Source organism: Lepus europaeus, chromosome 7 (assembly GCF_033115175.1).
Source record: "Lepus europaeus isolate LE1 chromosome 7, mLepTim1.pri, whole genome shotgun sequence".
NCBI classification, from domain to species: domain Eukaryota; kingdom Metazoa; phylum Chordata; class Mammalia; order Lagomorpha; family Leporidae; genus Lepus; species Lepus europaeus.
This window is the reverse complement of record NC_084833.1, coordinates 127,425,370-127,436,879: the sequence shown is the minus strand read 5'-3', so window position 1 is coordinate 127,436,879 and position 11,510 is coordinate 127,425,370. Positions and strand designations below refer to the sequence as shown.

Below are 11,510 nucleotides of genomic sequence, written 5' to 3'. Positions count from 1 at the left end.
CCCGGAAGCAGGGAGTCGGCGCCATCTTAGGGGCACGGTTCCTCCGGTCTGGTTCCCTACAACACCCCATTGGCCCAACTCTAAAAAAAGAAGAGAAAAGACCCAAATCAATAGGATCAGAGATGAAAAGGGAAACGTAACAACAGACACCACAGAAATAAAAAGAATCATCAGAAATTACGACAAGGACTTGTATGCCAGCAAACAGAGAAATCTATCAGAAATGGACAGATTCTTGGACACATACAACCTACCTAAATTGAGCCAGGAAGACATAGAAAACCTAAACAGACCCATAACTGACACAGAAATTGAAACAGTAATAAAGGCCCTCCCAACAAAGAAAAGCTCAGGTCAGATGGATTCACTGCTGAGTTCTAGCAGACATTTAGAGAAGAACTAACTCCAATTCTTCTCAAACTATTCAGAACAATCGAAAAAGAGGGAATCCTCCCAAATTCTTTCTATGAAGCCAGCATTACCTTAATTCCTAAGCCAGAAAAAGATGCAGCACTGAAAGAGAATTACAGACCAATATCCCTGATGAACATAGATGCAAAAATCCTCAATAAAATTCTGGCCAATAGAATGCAACAACACATCAGAAAGATCATCCACGCAGACCAAGTGGGATTTATCCCTGGTATGCAGGGATGGTTCAACGTTCACAAAACAATCAACGTGATACACCACATTAACAGACTGCAGAAGAAAAACCATATGATTCTCTCAATAGACGCAGAGAAAGCATTTGATAAAATACAACACCCTTTCATGATGAAACCTCTAAGCAAACTGGGTATGGAAGGAACATTCCTCAATACAATCAAAGCAATATATGAAAAACCCACGGTCAACATCCTATTGAATGGGGAAAAGTTGGAAGCATTTCCGCTGAGATCTGGTACCAGATAGGGATGCCTACTCTCACCACTGCTATTCAATATAGTTCTGGAAGTTTTGGCCAGAGCTATTAGGCAAGAAAAAGAAATTAAAGGGATACAAATCGGGAAGGAAGAACTCAAATTATCCCTCTTTGCAGATGATATGATTCTTTATTTAGGGGATCCAAAGAACTCTACTAAGAGACTATTGGAACTCATAGAAGAGTTTGGCAAAGTAGCAGGATATAAAATCAATGCACAAAAATCAACAGCCTTTGTATACACAGGCAATGCCACAGCTGAGGAAGAACTTCTAAGATCAATCCCATTCACAAGAGCTACAAAAACAATCAAATACCTTGGAATAAACTTAACCAAAGACGTTAAAGATCTCTACGATGAAAACTACAAAACCTTACAGAAAGAAATAGAAGAGGATACCAAAAAATGGAGAAATCTTCCATGCTCATGGATTGGAAGAATCAATATCATCAAAATGTCTATTCTCCCAAAAGCAATTTATACATTCAATGCAATACCAATCAAGATACCAAAGACCTTCTTCTCAGATCTGGAAAAAATGATGCTGAAATTCATATGGAGACACAGAAGACCTCGAATAGCCAAAGCAATCTTGTACAACAAAAACAAAGCTGGAGGCTTTCAGGACATACTACAGGGCAGTTGTTATCAAAACAGCATGGTACTGGTACAGAAACAGATGGATAGACCAATGGAACAGAATAGAAACACCAGAAATCAATCCAAACATCTACAGCCAACTTATATTTGACCAAAGATCCAAATCTAATCCCTGGAATAAGGACAGCCTATTCAATAAATGGTGCTGGGAAAATTGGATTTCCACATGCAGAAGCTTGAAGCAAGACCCATACCTATCACCTTACACAAAATTTCACTCAACATGGATTAAAGACTTAAATCTATGACCTGAAACCATCAAATTATTAGAGAACATTGGAGAAACCCTGTAAGATATTGGCACAGGCAAAGACTTCCTGGAAAATACTCCAGCAGCACAGGCAGTCAAAACCAAAATTAACATTTGGGATTGCATCAAATTGAGAAGTTTCTGTACTTCAAAAGAAACAGTCAGGAAAGTGAAGAGGCAACCTACAGAATGGGAAAAATATTTGCAAACTATACTACAGATAAAAGGTTGATAACCAGAATCTACAAAGAAATCAAGAAAATCCACAACAACAAAACAAACAACCCACTTAAGAGATGGGCCAAGGACCTCAATAGACATTTTTCAAAAGAGGAAATCCACAGGGCCAACATACACATGAAAAAATGTTCAAGATCACTAGCAATCAGAGAAATGCAAATCAAAACCACAATGAGGATTCACCTCACCCCGGTGAGAATGGCTCACATTCAGAAACCTACCAACAGCAGATGCTGGAGAGGATGTGGGGAAAAAGGGACACTAATCCACTGTTGATGGGAATGCAAACTGGTTAAGCCACTATGGAAGTCTGTCTGGAGATTCCTCAGAAACCTGAACATAACCCTACCATACAACCCAGCCATCCCACTCCTTGGAATTTACCCAAAGGAAATTAATTTGGCAAATAAAAAAGCCATCTGCACATTAATGTTTATTGCAGCTCAATTCACAATAGCTAAGACCTGGAACCAACCCAAATGCCCATCAACAGTAAACTGGATAAAGAAATTATGGGACATGTACTCCATAGAATACTATACAGAAGTAAGAAACAACAAAGCCTGGTCATTGCAACTAGATGGAGCAATCTGGAAAACATCATGCTGAGTGAATTAAGCCAGTCCCAAAGAGACAAATGTCATTTGTTTTCCCTGATTGGCGACAACTGAGCACCAAAGGGTAAACCTGTTGAAGTGAACTGGACACTGTAAGAAACAATGACCTGATCAGCTCTTGTCCTGACTCTAGATGTACAGTGTAATACTTTATCCTTTTTAGTATTTGTTGTTGTTGTTTTTGTTGCTGTTGTTCTAGTACTAGTGGTTGAACTCTGTAATTAACACACAATTATTCTTAGGTGTTTAAATTTTAACTGAAAAGTGATCCCTGTTTAATTTCAGAGTGGAAAAAGAGAGGGAGGAGATGTACAATTTGGGACATGTACAATCAGACTGGCCCCAAATGATGGAGTTAGAAATGTGCCAGGGGATTCCAATACAATCCCATCAAGGTGGCATGTACCAATGCCATCTCACTAGTCCAAGTGATCAATTTCAGTTCACATTCGATGGCTTGGATAGGTCTAAGAGTCAAAGGGATCACACAAACAAGACAAGTGTCTACTAATACTAACTGATAGAATCAAAAAGGGAGAGAAAGATCCAACATGGGAAGCGGGATACACTGCAGACTCATAGAATGGTAGACGTCCTAAACAACACTCTGGCCTCAGAATCAGCCCTTAAGGCATTCGGATCTGGCTGAAGAGCCCATGAGAGTATTGTAGGCATGGAAAGCCAAGATACCATGGTAAAGAAAAAAAGAAGAAGACCTAAGTGAAAGATCTCTGTGAGTGAGATCCCAGTGGAAAGAACGGGGCCATCAAAGAAGGAGGTACCTTTCTCTGAAGTGAGGAGAGAACTTCCACTTTGACTGTGACCCTATCGGAATAAGATCAAAGTCAGCGAACTCTAAAGGCTTCCATAGCCCTGGCAACTCATGACTAGAGCCTAGGGAGATTACTTACACCATGAACAGGAGTGTCAAATTGTTAAGTCAGCAACAGAAGTCACTGTGTACTTACATCCCATGTGGAATCTGTCCTTAATGTGTTGTCTATTGTGAAGTGATGCTATAACTAGTACTGAAACAGTAATTTTACACTTTGTGTTTCTGCGTGGGTACAAACTGATGAGATCTTCACTAATTATATACTGAATCGATCTTCTGTATATAAAGATAATTGGAAATGAAAAAAAACAACCTGGTGTTAAATTGGAAATGGCATAGAAAATTAATTAATTAAAAAAAATGTTATGTAGGATCTCTGTTTTAACGTGCTGTACACTCTTATTTAATGCTATAACTAGTACTTCAACAGTATTTTTTTTCACTTTGTGTTGCTATATGGGGGCAAACTATTGAAATCTTTACCTAATATATACTAAACTAATCTTCTGTATATAAAGAGAATTGAAAATGAATGATGATGTGATTGGAAGGGGAGAGGGAGCGGGAAAGGGGAGGGTTGTGGGTGGGAGGGAAGTTTTGGGAGGGGGAAGCCATTGTAACCCATAAGCTGTACTTTGGAAATTTATATTCATTAAATAAAAGTTTAATAAAAAATAATAAAAAAAAGTGAAATAGCACAATCCCTCTCAAGCAATTCCAGAGTCAAAATGCAGGGAGTCTTCCCAAACACTTTGAGGCCAGCATTTCAATACCAAAAAGAAATGGGCAGGGATCCGCATAGACATTTCCCAGAAAAATAAATATAGATGGTCAGAATACATGAGAAAAGAATCTATGTCACTAGCCATTAAGTAAACACAAATCAAAAGATAATATCAGGTCCAGCACTGTGGTATAGCGGGTAAAGCCACCACCTGCAGTGCCGGAATCCCATATCATTTGTGATTTGAGTCCTGGCTTTTCCAGTTCTCTGCTATGGCCTGGGAAAGCAGAGGAAAATGGCCCAAGTGCTTGGGCCCTTACATCCACATGGAAGACCCAGAAGAAGCTTCTGGCTCCTAGCTTTGGATTGGCCCAGCTCTAGCCATTGCGGCCAATTCGAGAGTGAACCAGCAGATGGAAGACCTCTCTCTCTTTCTCTCCCTCTCCTTCTCTCTCTGTGTAACTCTGACTTTCAAATAAATAAATCTTTTTTTGTAAAGATTTATTTTATTTACTTGAAAGTTACAGAGAGAGATAGAGCCAGAGAGAGAAAGGTCTTCCATTCCACTCATTCACTCCCCAGATGGCTGCAATGGCCAGAGCTGAGCTGATCTGAAGCCAGGAGCCTGGAGAGTCTTACAGGTCTCCCACATGGGTGCAAGGGCCCAAGTTCTTGGGCCATCTTCTACTACTTTCCTAGGCCATAGCAGAGAGTTGGATAGGAAGTGAAGCTTCCAGGTCTCAAACTGGTGCCCATACGGGATGCCCACACTGCAGGCTGGGGCTTTAACCCACTGTGCCGCAGTGCCGGACTCAGCAAATAAATAAATATTAAAAATAATCCACTGCCTACAGTGCTGGCATCCCATGGTGGGGGCAGATTCCAGTCCTGGCTGCTCCACTTCCAATCCAGCTCTCTGCTATGGCCTGGAAAAGCAGTAGAAGATGGCCAAAATCTTTGGGCCCCTGCACCTGCATGGGAGACTGGAGGGAGTCCTGGCTCCTGGCTTCAGATCAGCCCAGATCCAGCCATTTACAGCCACCTGGGGAGTGAACCAGAGGACGGAAGACCTCTGCATCTCTGTAACTCTGCCTTTCAATATAAATAAATAAATCTTTCAAAAAATAATCTTACTCTAAAAAGATTTTAAAAATGATGATTATATGAAGAAAAATGTATACACTATGGATGAAAATGCAAATTAACATAGGCAGTATGGAGAAAAGTATGGTTACTCTAAAAGAATTAAAATAAAAAGTATCTCCAGGGACCAGTGCTGTGGTGCAGTGAGTTAACACTCTGGCCTGAAGCACTGGCATCCCTTACAGGTACCGTTTCAAGAGCTGGTTGCTCCACTTCCAATCCAGCTCTCTGCTATGGCCTGGGAAAGCAGTGAAACATGGCCCAAATCCTTGGGACCTTGCACCCACGTGGGAGACCTGGAAGAAGCTCCTGGCTCCTGGATTCGGATTGGCGCAGCTCCAGCTGTTGCGGCCAACTGGGGAGTGAACCAGTGGATGGAAGACCTCTTTCTCTCTGCCTCTCCTTTCTCTGTGTAACTCTTTCAAGTAAATAAAAAAAACTTAAAAAAATTATCTCCATATGGCAAAGCTATCTTACTCCTGACTAAGTATTTCAGAAGAAAATTAAATTAGCATATTAAAGACATAGTCTTTTTCCCACTGTAGTACAGGACACAGTAGCCATGACACAGAATCAATCTAAGTGTCTATTAGTGAAAGAAATGATAAGAGAATATCATTCACACATTTAAAAAAAAAAGGAACAGAGGGGCCGGCACTGTGGCATAGTGGGTGAAGTGCCATATTTTGTGCTATGTAAAGAACTGGAGGAGAGGAGCTGGCAGGCTCAAAACACAAAAGAAAAAAATGGAAAGACTGGATCAGTTTATGCTGTGTATTTGTTCAAATACTGCATTGTCACTGGCATTATGGCACAATGGGTGAGGCCACTGCCGATGACTCCAGCATCATATGTAAGTGCCAGTGTGAAGCCAAGCTGATTCACTTCTGATCCATTTCTCTGCTAATGTGTCTAGGAAAGCAGCAGAAGATTGCCAAGTACTTTGGTCTCTGCTACATGTGTGGGAAACCAAGATGGAACACTTGGCTTTCTGTTTCAACATGGGCCATTGTGGCCATTTGGGGAGTGAACCAGTAGATAGTAGATTTCTCTGTCTCTCCCTCTCTGTTTACATATGACTTTCAAATAAATAATTTTTAAAAATTGTACTATATACAAGTAGCACAGGTAGTGCATGTTAATAAAAATTGCTTAAATAAGATATTAAAAAATAGAAACATCTCTATACAATAACAATGAATTAACTAAAAAAGAAATTAGGAGGGGCCAGTGCTATGGCATAGCAGGTAAAGCTGCCAAATGCAGTACTGGCATCTTATATGGGCTCCAGTTCGAGTCCTGGCTGCTCTGCTTCTGATCCAGCTCTCTGCTATAGCCTTGGAAAGCAGTAGATGGCCCAAGTCCTTGGCCCCCTACATCCTCATGGGAGACCCAGATAAAACTTCTTGTTCCTGGCTTTGGTCTGGCCACATTCTGGCCATTGTAGCCATCTAGGATGTAAACCAGCAGATGAAAGAGCTCTCTCTGTTACTCTTTCAAATAAATAAATAAATCTTATAAAAAAAGAACTAAATGACAGTACTATAAATTATTTACTTTATTCCTACAATATCTAATAAATAAACTTTTATTCATAACAATAATATAATTTACTGGGTCATTACATCTTCTAACAGCTAAAGGAAATTATATAGGGGCTGGCCCTGTGCTGTAGTGGGTTAGGCCGTTGCCTGCAGAGCCAGCATCCCATATGGGCACTGTTCAAGTCCCAGCTGCTCCATTTCTGATCCAGTTCCCTGCTAATGTACCTGGGAAAGCAGTGGAGGATGTTCCAAGTGCTTGGGATCTGGAACCCACATGGGAGACCCAGAAGAATCTCCTGGCTCCTGGCTTTGGATCTGCCCACCTCTGGACATTGTAGCCATTGGGTAGTGAACCAGCAGATGGAAGATCTGAGTGTGTGTGTGTGTGTGTCTGTCTGTCTGTCTTTCTTTCTGTCTCTTTGTATCTCTGCCTTTCAAATAAATAATTTTTTTTAAAAACAGAAACTGTATAAAACATAATAGGGCAAAGGGATTGAGGACATTTTAACTTTAGTACTCAAGAAATAATACACTATTATTTGAAGGTGAGTTTAAATGAGTTAGAAATACATATTGTAGGGACCAGCACGGTGGTACAGTGGGTTAACACCCTGGCATGAAGCTCTAGCATCCCATGTGGGCACTGGTTCAAGTCCCACCTGCTCCGCTTCCAATCCAGCTCTCTGCTATGGCCTGAGAAAGCAGTGGAAGATGGCATAAGCCCTTGGGCCCCTGCACCTACATGGGAGACCCAGAAGCTCCTGGCTCCTGCCTTCAGATCAGCACAGCTCCGGCCATTGCAGCCAACTGGGGAGTGAACCTTCAGATGGAAGGCCTCTCTCTCTCTCTTTCTATCTCTGCCTGTCCTCTCTATGTGTCTAACTCTGATTTTCAAATAGGCAAATAAATGAAATATATATTGTATACTCAAGGGAAATTACCAAAACAAAAATTTTGGGAACCCGTATCCCATGATACCTTAATGGAGGAGACAAAATGGAATCCTATAGAAAGCTCAATTAAAATGAGAGGATTAGGCATGCCATAGTGATTAACAGGGAACTTGAAATGCCCTCATCCCATACTGGAGTGCTTGTTTTTGAGTCCTGGCTTCACTCCCAATTCCAGCTTCCTGCTAATGCACCCTCTGTGTGAAGCAGGAGATGGCTCAAGTACTTTGATCCCTGTCAACTCAACCTGAGATCCAGATTGAAATCCTGGCTTTGGCCAGGACCAGCCCAAACCATTGCAGCATTGGGGAGTAAATCTGCAGGTCATAGATCTCTCTGTCACTCTGTGTGCGTCTCTCTACTCTTCAAATAAAATAAATGAACAGAAATATTTTTAAAAATAAAAACAGAAGACAGAAATGATTTAAAAAACAAGAATTGGGGTGGGTGTTTACTATATTAGTTAAAAATAGGTAGTTAAGATGCCCACTTGTGACAATCATATCCCATACTGAAGTGCCTGGATGGAGTCTGGTTACATGGTCTCTGATTCAAGTTCCTGTTAATGCACATCCTGTAAGACAGCAGGTGATGGCTCAAATACTTGGGTTCTTCCACATAGGTAGGAAACCCAGAGTTCCTGTCACCTAACCTTCCTGGCCTAGCCATGGCTATTTGAGAAACACTGGAAGTGATCCAGCAAATGAAAGATCTGTCTCTGTATTTCCATTAAACAAAAAATAAGACTTTAGAAAAACAAGACCTACAACAGAAAATGATTATAATTATGGAAAATATTAATCCAATGATATAAACAACATTAAATGCACATTATTTAAATATATCAATTAAAAGAGCAACAGTAGTAAGACCCTGGCGATGTCCGAGAGTCACTGGTACCACCACAACTGCCATGGGGCCCTGGAGAGAGCCAGAGCCCCTAGTGTGGTCCTCAGAGGCTGCGGCTTTGGAGACCTCAGTACCAGTGGGGCTCAAGGTAAAGCTGGGGGCCCTGGTGCTGCTCCTGGTACTCGCCCTCCTGTGGCAGCCTGGAGCCAGCCATGAAGCTTCAGCTTCCCATAAGAAAGCCCTGAGACTGATGAGCTGCTTTGTGTGTTTTTGGCCACCTGTCTCCTGGACCTGCTGCTTGACTACCTGGCTGTGATAAATGAGGCCCTGAGCAGCCCTGCACGTGATGCTTCAGTTTCTCCTGCAAGAGTTCATCTTGGCCATGAGATTCTTCCTGGTCCTGCTGATGTAAGAGATCATACTAGCTTACAAGGAGCAGTCAGGGCCACCACCACAGGAGTAAACAAAGGTTCTGCTGGGAACAGTGAATGGTGGGCCACTGCATTGGTATGACGGGCCAGGGGTCCCACAGGCACATGGAGCCCCAGCAGCCCCCTCAGTCCTGCATGCCTGTGTACTGGTCTCTCTGGCCCTGCACTAAGTGTTTGAGGGGCTGGCAGTGGTGCTAACGCGGGACCAGGTTCGGGTCATGGAGCTGTGTCTGGCTTTGCTGCTCCACAGGGTATCCTGGCTGTTAGCCTGTCTCTATCACTGCTACAAAACCACCTGCGAGTAAAGGTCATGGCTGGCTGTGGGATACTCATCTCAAGTATGATATCTCTAGGCACTGGGCTGGGTGCAGCTCTGGCAGAGTCATCAGGACCTCTGCACAGCTGGCCCAGTCTGTGCTAGAGGGCATGGCAGTGAGCACATTCCTCTACATCACCTTCCTGGGAATCTTGCCTCAGCAGCTGGCCACTTCTGAGCAGGGGATCCTCAAGGTCATTCTGCTCCTAGCAGGATTTGCTCTGCTCACTGGCTTGCTCTTCATTCAAACCTAAGATTTACAAGCTTTTAAAAGATAAGCAAAGAGGTGTAAGTTTAAATATATACAGAAATATATTATAATCATTATAACACCAGTCCAAAGAAACCTGGAATATTTATACCCATTTCACTCAAATCAGGGTTTAGGTCAGAAATATCTGCAGAGTTAGATAATGACATAGCAGGCAGTTCTCTGAAAAAATATTATGATGCTGACATTTCTACTTTTCCTTCCCAGCAGTGTGGAATGATCAATGGGCTTGATTTAGAGCAACAGCCCAACAATCATCCAAAATTAGTTCAATGTTCTAACACAGGGTGCCTTTGTTTGACATTACTTTTAACATTAAATGCACAATGTTTGCTGAACCCCAAACATATAATAGAGCATCATGCTAAATAAGGCCAAAACGCATAGAATTGCAAAGAAAAAATACAGATATACCACTGCTAAATACTGTAAACAAAAACAACAGTGATATAACAAACAAGTGGTTATTATTATTTAGCAATGTGTAATCACAGAGATGCCAGTTAATACCAAATTTTTTACAAAGTCAATAAATAAGGTCACTCCTCCTAGTTTTATTATGCTGTAAAATAAACACATAGACATGAAAAGCTATATGATTTGTCTTCTTATTCAGTCTATAAAACAACGTAACTTTCCCAATTTGTAAAAAAAAAATTATCATGCATTACCTCTTGTGTAATTAAAATAAAATTATCACCAACATCAAAAATAAACCTGAGGGGCCAATGCTGTGGTGCTGCAAATTAATCCACCAGCTACAGTGCAGGTATCCCATATGAGTGCCAGTTTGATTTCCAGCTGTTCCTATTCTGATCCAGTTCCCTGCTAATGTGCCTGGGAAAGCAGCAGAAGGTGGTCCTTGGGCCCTGGCCACCCATGTCAAGACCTAAATGAAGCTCCTGGCTCCTGGCTTTAGCATGGCCAGCCCAGGACATTGCAGCCATCTGTGGAGTGAACCAGCTGATGGAAGTTCTGTCTCTCCTTCTCTCTCAGTAACTGCCTTTCAAATCAATAAGCCTCAAAAACAAATAAATGAATACATAATGTTGAAACAAGCCAAGTCCAATAAACAGCAGGGGCAGTGAGGGAATTGGGTGAACCTACAGCCTCAGAAAGCAGCATGCTGCAAGTGTAAAAGCCTGAGGCAAAAAAAATTAGTGCAGTATCAATAGGTAACATCAACTTCTTGGAAAATTCATGAAAGGCAAAACGAAACAAACTTCTCCTTTGGGAGAAATTGACAATAAGCCACAAAGAACATCAAAAAGAATCAGGACTTCATCATCTCTGAGTGGAGAAGCAGAAAAGATCAGGAACGCACCTGAGTTCACCAAGGCCCATTGATTCACCTGGGTAAGGATCCCATGGTTGTCAAGAATTCTCTTTCTCTTTTCAAGCTTATTGAATAATGCAGGTTCCAAGCAAGACAATAAAAATCTAACACTCAAACCATGGCACATAATTCCTAAATAAGGGGGGGGGTGCAAGTGTAATTAGAAAACAGCAAGCTTCTGCAAAGCACATAAAAGATCCAGCTCTGGGAAGCAGCCAGCTTAACCCACGGTTCACAATGGAACCCACATTCAGAAGTTTAAGCAGGTTTCCATGCCTTGGCAATCACTCTCCATGCGGAGATGGGAGGCTTATGCTTGTTAGAGAACCAGGAAAACATACATAAGCAGCCAAAAAAATCTAACTCAAAAAGCTGACATTTGTACTTTTCCTTCCCAGCAGTGTGGAATGATCAATGG

The 11,510-nt window shown here is 41.7% G+C and overlaps 1 pseudogene; it reads left to right on the top strand.

The window, feature by feature from the left end:
* Nucleotides 1-8,802: 8,802 nt before the first annotated feature.
* Nucleotides 8,803-9,739, top strand: LOC133764014 (zinc transporter ZIP1-like; annotated as a pseudogene).
* The last annotated feature ends 1,771 nt before the right edge of the window (nucleotides 9,740-11,510 follow it).